The sequence below is a fragment of the Choloepus didactylus genome, chromosome 4 (genome assembly GCF_015220235.1).
Source record: "Choloepus didactylus isolate mChoDid1 chromosome 4, mChoDid1.pri, whole genome shotgun sequence".
Taxonomy (NCBI): Eukaryota; Metazoa; Chordata; class Mammalia; order Pilosa; family Megalonychidae; genus Choloepus; species Choloepus didactylus.
This window is the reverse complement of record NC_051310.1, coordinates 138,337,824-138,347,026: the sequence shown is the minus strand read 5'-3', so window position 1 is coordinate 138,347,026 and position 9,203 is coordinate 138,337,824.

The following is a 9,203-nucleotide window of genomic DNA, read 5'->3' as shown; positions in this document are numbered from 1 at the left end:
ATAAGGAAATTGAAAACCTAAACAATCTCATAAATGAATTAGATTTAACAGACATATACAGGACATTACATCCCAAATCACCAGGATACACATACTTTTCTAGTGCTCATGGAACTTTCTCCAGAATAGATCATATGCTGGGACATAAAACAAGCCTCAATAAATTTAAAAAGATTGAAATTATTCAAAGCACATTCTCTGACCACAATGGAATACAATTAGAAGTCAATAACCATCAGACACTTAGAAAATTCACAAATACCTGGAGGTTAAACAACACACTCCTAAACAATCAGTGGGTTAAAGAAGAAATAGCAAGAGAAATTGCTAAATATATAGAGACGAATGAAAATGAGAACACAACATACCAAAACCTATGGGATGCAGCAAAAGCAGTGCTGAGGGGGAAATTTATAGCACTAAACGCATATATTAAAAAGGAAGAAAGAGCCAAAATCAAAGAACTAATGGATCAACTGAAGAAGCTAGAAAATGAACAGCAAACCAATCCTAAACCAAGTACAAGAAAAGAAATAACAAGGATTAAAGCAGAAATAAATGACATAGAGAACAAAAAAACAATAGAGAGGATAAATATCACCAAAAGTTGGTTCTTTGAGAAGATCAACAAGATTGACAAGCCCCTAGCTAGACTGACAAAATCAAAAAGAGAGAATACCCTTATAAACAAAATAATGAATGAAAAAGGTGACATAACTGCAGATCCTGAAGAAATTAAAAAAATTATAAGAGGATACTATGAACAACTGTATGGCAACAAACTGGATAATGTAGAGGAAATGGACAATTTCCTGGAAACATATGAACAACCTAGACTGACCAGAGAAGAAATAGAAGACCTCAATCAACCCATCACAAGCAAAGAGATCCAATCAGTCATCAAAAATCTTCCCACAAATAAATGCCCAGGGCCAGATGGCTTCACGGGGGAATTCTACCAAACTTTCCAGAAAGAACTGACACCAATCTTACTCAAACTCTTTCAAAACATTGAAGAAAATGGAACACTACCTAACTCATTTTATGAAGCTAACATCAATCTAATACCAAAACCAGGCAAAGATGTTACGAAAAAGGAAAACTACCGGCCAATCTCCCTAATGAATATAGATGCAAAAATCCTCAACAAAATACTTGCAAATTGAATCCAAAGACACATTAAAAAAATCATACACCATGACCAAGTGGGGTTTATTCCAGGCATGCAAGGATGGTTCAACATAAGAAAATCAATCAATGTATTACAACACATTAACAAGTCAAAAGGGAAAAATCAATTGATCATCTCAATAGATGCTGAAAAAGCATTTGACAACATCCAACATCCCTTTTTGATAAAAACACTTCAAAAGGTAGGAATTGAAGGAAACTTCCTCAACATGATAAAGAGCATATATGAAAAACCCACAGCCAGCATAGTACTCAATGGTGAGAGACTGAAAGCCTTCCCTCTAAGATCAGGAACAAGACAAGGATGCCCGCTGTCACCACTGTTATTCAACATTGTGCTGGAAGTGCTAGCCAGGGCAATCCGGCAAGACAAAGAAATAAAAGGCATCCAAATTGGAAAAGAAGAAGTAAAACTGTCATTGTTTGCAGATGATATGATCTTATATCTAGAAAACCCTGAGAAATCGACGATACAGCTACTAGAGCTAATAAACAAATTTAGCAAAGTAGCGGGATACAAGGTTAATGCACATAAGTCAGTAATGTTTCTATATGCTAGAAATGAACAAACCGAAGAAACACTCAAGAAAAAGATACCATTTTCAATAGCAACTAAAAAAATCAAGTACCTAGGAATAAACTTAACCAAAGATGTAAAAGACCTATACAAAGAAAACTACATAACTCTACTAAAAGAAATAGAAGGGGACCTTCAAAGATGGAAAAATATTCCATGTTCATGGATAGGAAGACTAAATGTCATTAAGATGTCAATTCTACCCAAACTCATCTACAGATTCAATGCAATCCCAATCAAAATTCCAACAACCTACTTTGCAGACTTGGAAAAGCTAGTTATCAAATTTATTTGGAAAGGGAAGATGCCTCGAATTGCTAAAGACACTCTAAAAAAGAAAAACGAAGTGGGAGGACTTACACTCCCTGACTTTGAAGCTTATTATAAAGCCACAGTTGCCAAAACAGCATGGTACTGGCACAAAGATAGACATATAGATCAGTGGAATCGAATTGAGAATTCGGAGATAGACCCTCAGATCTATGGCCGACTGATCTTTGATAAGGCCCCCAAAGTCACTGAACTGAGTCATAATGGTCTTTTCAACAAATGGGGCTGGGAGAGTTGGATATCCATATCCAAAAGAATGAAAGAGGACCCCTACCTCACCCCCTACACAAAAATTAACTCAAAATGGACCAAAGATCTCAATATAAAAGAAAGTACCATAAAACTCCTAGAAGATAATGTAGGAAAACATCTTCAAGACCTTGTGTTAGGCGGCCACTTCCTAGACTTTACACCCAAAGCACAAGCAACAAAAGAGAATATAGATAAATGGGAACTCCTCAAGCTTAGAAGTTTCTGCACCTCAAAGGAATTTCTCAAAAAGGTAAAGAGGCAGCCAATTCAATGGGAAAAAATTTTTGGAAACCATGTATCTGACAAAAGACTGATATCTTGCATATATAAAGAAATCCTACAACTCAATGACAATAGTACAGTCGGCCCAATTATAAAATGGGCCAAAGATATGAAAAGACAGTTCTCTGAAGAGGAAATACAAATGGCCAAGAAACACATGAAAAAATGTTCAGCTTCACTAGCTATTAGAGAGATGCAAATTAAGACCACAATGAGATACCATCTAACACCGGTTAGAATGGCTGCCATTAAACAAACAGGAAACTACAAATGCTGGAGGGGATGTGGAGAAATTGGAACTCTTATTCACTGTTGGTTGAACTGTATAATGGTTCAGCCACTCTGGAAGTCAGTCTGGCAGTTCCTTAGAAAACTAGATATAGAGTTACCATTCGATCCAGCGATTGCACTTCTCGGTATATACCCGGAAGATCGGAAAGCAGTGACACGAACAGATATCTGCACGCCAATGTTCATAGCAGCATTATTCACAATTGCCAAAAGATGGAAACAACCCAAATGTCCTTCAACAGATGAGTGGATAAATAAAATGTGGTATATACACACGATGGAATACTACGCGGCAGTAAGAAGGAACGATCTCGTGAAACATATGACAATATGGATGAACCTTGAAGACATAATGCTAAGTGAAATAAGCCAGGCACAAAAAGAGAAATATTATATGCTACCACTAATGTGAACTTTGAAAAATGTAAAACAAATGGCTTATAATGTAGAATGTAGGGGAACTAGCAATAGAGAGCAATTAAGGAAGGGGGAACAATAATCCAAGAAGAACAGATAAGCTATTTAACGTTCTGGGGATGCCCAGGAATGACTATGGTCTGTTAATTTCTGATGGATATAGTAGGAGCAAGTTCACAGAAATGTTGCTATATTAGGTAACTTTCTTGGGGTAAAGTAGGAACATGTTGGAAGTTAAGCAGTTATCTTAGGTTAGTTGTCTTTTTCTTACTCCCTTGTTATGGTCTCTTTGAAATGTTCTTTTATTGTATGTTTGTTTTCTTTTTAACTTTTTCTTCATACAGTTGATTTAAAAAAGAAGGGAAAGTTAAAAAAAAAAACAAAAAACAAGGAAAAAAAAAGATGCAGTGCCCCCTTGAGGAGCCTGTGGAGAATGCAGGGGTATTCGCCTACCCCACGTCCATGGTTGCTAACATGACCACAGACATAGGGGACTGGTGGTTTGATGGGTTGAGCCCTCTACCACAGGTTTTACCCTTGGGAAGACGGTTGCTGCAAAGGAGAGGCTAGGCCTCCCTATGGTTGTGCCTAAGAGCCTCCTCCCGAATGCCTCTTTGTTGCTCACATGTGGCCCTGTCTCTCTAGCTAAGCCAACTTGAAAGGTGAAATCACTGCCCTCCCCCCTACGTGGGATCAGACACCCAGGGGAGTGAATCTCCCTGGCAACGTGGAATATGCCTCCCGGGGAGGAATGTAGACCTGGCATCGTGGGACGGAGAACATCTTCTTGACCAAAAGGGGGAGGTGAAAGGAAATGAAATAAGCTTCAGTGGCAGAGAGAATCCAAAAGGAGCCGAGAGGTCACTCTGGTGGGCACTCTTACGCACACTTTAGACAACCCTTTTTAGGTTCTAAAGAATTGGGGTAGCTGGTGGTGGATACCTGAAACTATCAAACTACAACCCAGAACCCATGAATCTCGAAGACAGTTGTATAAAAATGTAGCTTATGAGGGGTGACAAGGGGATTGGGAAAGCCATAAGGACCAGACTCCACTTTGTCTAGTTTATGGATGGATGAGTAGAAAAATAGGGGAAGGAAACAAACAGACAAAGGTACCCAGTGTTCTTTTTTACTTCAATTGCTCTTTTTCACTCTAATTATTATTCTTGTTATTCTTGTGTGTGTGCTAATGAAGGTGTCAGGGATTGATTTGGGTGATGAATGTACAACTGTGTAATGTTACTGTGAACAATCGAAAGTACGATTTGTTTTGTATGACTGCGTGGTATATGAATATATCTCAATAAAATGAAGATAAAAAAAAAAAAAAAAAAAAGACAGAATGCTGAGCAAAATAAGCCAGGCACAAAAAGAGAGATATTGTATGTTACCACTAATGTGAATTCTGTGAAAAATGTACAATGTTTTATCCTGTAGAATGTAGGGGACCTAGAGATACCAATTAGTGGAGGGGGAATGATAATCTAATAAGAACAGATAAACTATGGAGGGTAATCTCAATGTTATGGGAATGCTCAGGAATGATTATGGTTTGTAAACTTTCTTGGATATAGTAAGATCATGTTGGAAGCAATAGAGTTATTTTAGGTTTTGTTTTTTCTCTTATTCCTTTGTTTTCTTAGGGGTTGTTAATTTTCTTGGGGTATGGTAGGAACATGTTGGAAGCAAAGTAGTTATTTTAGGTTATTTGTTTTCCTTAATCCATTGCTTTGTTTGAAATGTTGTGGGGTTTTTTTGGTTGTTGTTTGCCTGTTTGTTTTTAATTTTTTGATAAACAAAGTTAAAAAATTGAAAAAAAATCAGTAGAAAAATGGGAGTAAAAACTAAATGACAAATAGGGTGGGATGGGGGGATGGTTTGGGTATTCTCTTTTCACTTTTATTTTTTATTCTTATTCTGATTCTTTCTGATGTAAGGAAAATGTTCAGAAATAGATTGTGGTGATGAACGCATAACTATATGATCATACTGTGAACAGTTGATTGTATACCATGGATGACTGTATGGTTTGTGAATATATTTCAATAAAACTGAATTAAAAAAAAAATGTATAAGGTTTCTACTTCGAATGATAAAAATGTCTTGGTAATGGATGGGGGTAATGGTAGCACAACATTGTGAATGCAATTAGCACTGAAATATAATATGAACATAATTAAAAGGGGAAATGTTAGATTGTATATATGGTAACAGAATAAACAAAAATTTTAAATCCATGGACTACACTACACAGTGAACCCTAAGTTAAACCATGGACTTTAGTTAATACTACAATTGTAAAAATGTACTATTATCAGTTGTCACAAATGTTTCACCACAATGCAAGATTTTGGTGTCGGGTGGTATATGGGAATCCTGTATTTTATGCATGATTATTCTGTAAAGCTGCAACTGTTCTCATAAAGAAAAAATATATTTAAAAAAAAAAAAAAAAAAAAGAAAGAAAATGGACCCTTCAGCCCCATCAAGCCTTCAGTTAACTGCAGCCCAACTAGCATCTTGACTGCATCCTCTTGAGACACCCTGAGCCAGAACCACCCAGCTAAGCCACTCCCAAAATCCAGACCCAAAGAAACTATGTGGTATAATAAATGTTTACTGTTGCTTTAAGTACTAAGTTTGAGATAAGTTGTCATGCAACAATAGATAAGTAATACAGTAAGATTTGAGAAAACAAGGGAGAAAGAGTCAGAACTAGAGATGAGTGCTCTGGATAACTGAAGCTGAAAGAATGGTTTTAGGGTCAGTCTTAGAGCATATCCAAGCATAATGAACAAAGGTCAGGTTTACACTGACTCTTATATGGAATATAAAGCTCCTTTCAACACGGCTTCTTTTTGCTTAGCACAAAATAAAAAGCATACTGAAGAGTCCCTTCCTTCTTTTCTTTTTCCTCCATTTGTGGACTCCTTTACCCATCTTTAGGCACTTACTGATTTAGCCTTCCCCTAATCCAAACAAGAAATGATCAAGACAAGTCATTTACGTTTTTACCAGAAGAACAGCACTACAATATGAACCAGCATGCAACTCAAGGAAAACAGACCCCTTCCCTTTCCCCTTTTCATATCTCCCTTTAAAAACAAACCTTAGAATTGTGCACTTTAAATGGGTAATTGTGTGGTATATGAATTATCTCTCAATAAAGCTATTAAAAAAAAAATCTCAGTGCAGAGTGCTTTGAAACATGAAACTCAGTAATGGACTAGTGCTTAAGTGCTTCTGCAAACCAGCAAATACAGCCCTGGTTTTAAATTTTTCATCAACCTAACCAGTTTCTATTTGAACATTACTTAATCCACTAAACAAATTTTTAGCGGGCCTTCTAATAACAACCATTCTGCTAGATACTAGGAAAACAAATATGAATAAACTCAATCCCTGTTCTTAAGTGTTTCATAATGGATTAGCAAACAGGCAAACACTATCACAATGCATTGCAATATCTGCTATAATAGAGGTTTATACCCTATGCTCTGGGACAGGGGTCTACAAACCATACCTTGCTAGCCAAAACACCCCTGCCATGGGGTCTTTTGAGAGCTTGACCTCTTTTGCCCAGGGTCAGCTGCATTCTGATTTTGACAGAAACACATTCACACTAAATAAATTAACTATCTCAAGTACTTGTGATTTTAAAAACTTTATCCTTTATTGTGTCATGAAAGACATTATTTCCAATTTTAAAATTCCAGGCAAAGCAAAGTAGGTAAGAGAAACTCTTGAGGGGTGATCAAGGTAAACCCAAGTTTTGGGGCAATGAGTCTATTATTTTTTAACCTAATGAATATCAATTTGTGTTTGATGTTGATGATGATTAATTAATGGTCCATAAGATCAGGGGAGATTGACACTGATTAGAATTAGTAAAGTGAGAAAAGAAAACTGAAAGTTAGCTTGCACTGATAAAAGTAATTCTAATCATAGTTATTTATCTGCTTCCCATTTATGCTTAATTTTTATGAGATAGGCAACAATTATATCATCAAATACTAACTTTTCACATGCTTTATTAGAAGAATGAATTCTATATACGTTTGCTCAGTCTTTTGGGTTTCCTTTTTTTGCAAGGAAAATAGCATTGTTGTACCCTCACAATTTTAAAATGAGAAAGTTGTGAGGTGATGTTGCTATTCCTAATATTTACCTGTGAAAGAGTGGAAAAAGTTCTTTCACTTCCCTTCTGGTTCAGTGATTAGCCACTTGAAACACTGGACCGCTCCCTGTGATTTTCAGTTCCCAACCAGGCTCTACTGGCAGGGAGACTAACTAGCTGGCAGGTCTAACAGCACTCTCTAGTGAACATAGCATTCCACTGCAAGCTGTATTGAAACAAAATTTAGAAAAGTCTCTTAAATTTTTGTCTTGTTAATCAAAACAGACTATCCAGTGACTAGGAATTTTTATAAAATTTTTGGAGACGTGAAGATGATGATGGCAATGATGATCTTAAAATATTTTTCTGATTGTGTTATTTGGGCACTGTATTTTTTACAAAAGAAAATGTATTCGTTAATGTCAAACAAAATATCCAGACATGTATTGAGTACCTACATCAAGGTATTGTACTATATCCTGTGGAGGATTAAAAAATATATAAGACATGGTTTCAATGTATACTACTTTGTATTATAGTGTTTTTTTGGTGCATATATCATATTTCTATAAGCTGCAAAGGATAATTTCTTATACTATGTATTTCTCATGTTTCTTCACTCTATAAACATTAAGTGCACTTAATATGTATTTTTAAATTCATGGAGGTAAAAAGTTGAATAATAAGTACAAACTACTCTTTACTAAAGAATGAGGAATAAGGACAGTGTCCTTCTGCAAGACAGAGAATGTAAGGTAGAATTCAACTTACCCTGGATCTAGACGTCTCCCACATACTTAAAAACCCTGACTTAACCCCAGCAAGTCTAACACATTTTTGTGTTAGCTTTCAAACAAACAGTATCAATGCCCCTGGGTTGCCTTTTCTACATCTTCTGTATTGGTATTATAGTTTTCTCTTTGTTTGATATTCTTTAACTCTCACCCAGACACCTAAAAAGTATGGTTATAAAATTTTAAATATTAGTACAAAGAAAAAAGAAAAAACCCTCAGGTATGGAGGCCTCAGAAAAGATGAGAGAGAACAATCCCAGTATTTTACCTTAGAAGTTGTAAATCAGCATTACAGAACCAGTAACTGGACTTTTTAGGTTCCTGAGCCAGTTTGTCTTATACACAGCATTCAAGCATCTACATATTCTTAGCACTGCATCTCCGTATATGTTAGACTTGCTGGGGTTAAGTCAGGGTTTTTAAGTATGTGGGAGATGTCTAGATCCAGTGTAAGTTGAATTCTACCTTTCACTCTCTGTCTTGCAGAAGGACACTGTCCTTATTCCTCATTCTTTAGTAAATAGAAACTTCATTTTTCTTGCTAACACAGATTTTCAAGAGATCCATTGTTGGTAAAATAAAAACAATTAGAAAAATAAAATTTTAAAACCTTTAATTGTAGTTGAATAGAATGGGAAGTTTGAAAAGTAGACTCGATATATTTCATATTGATAGAGACAGAATCTTGAATAATTATGACAAAACTAACCTGTATATAAATGGTGCTGAGACTACATGATAGCCATTTAGAAAAATTATAATGAAATTGGACCAAAGACAAGAATAAACTCCAAATGGGTCTGATATCTAAACATAAAAAATGAAATCAGACGAGTACTAGAAGAAAACATGTATGAATTCCTTTAAACCTAGGTGTGGGAAAGACTTTTTGTGATCAAAATCCAGATGTAATTTTCTAAAAGATTGAAAAGTTAAATTTTAAAAATTG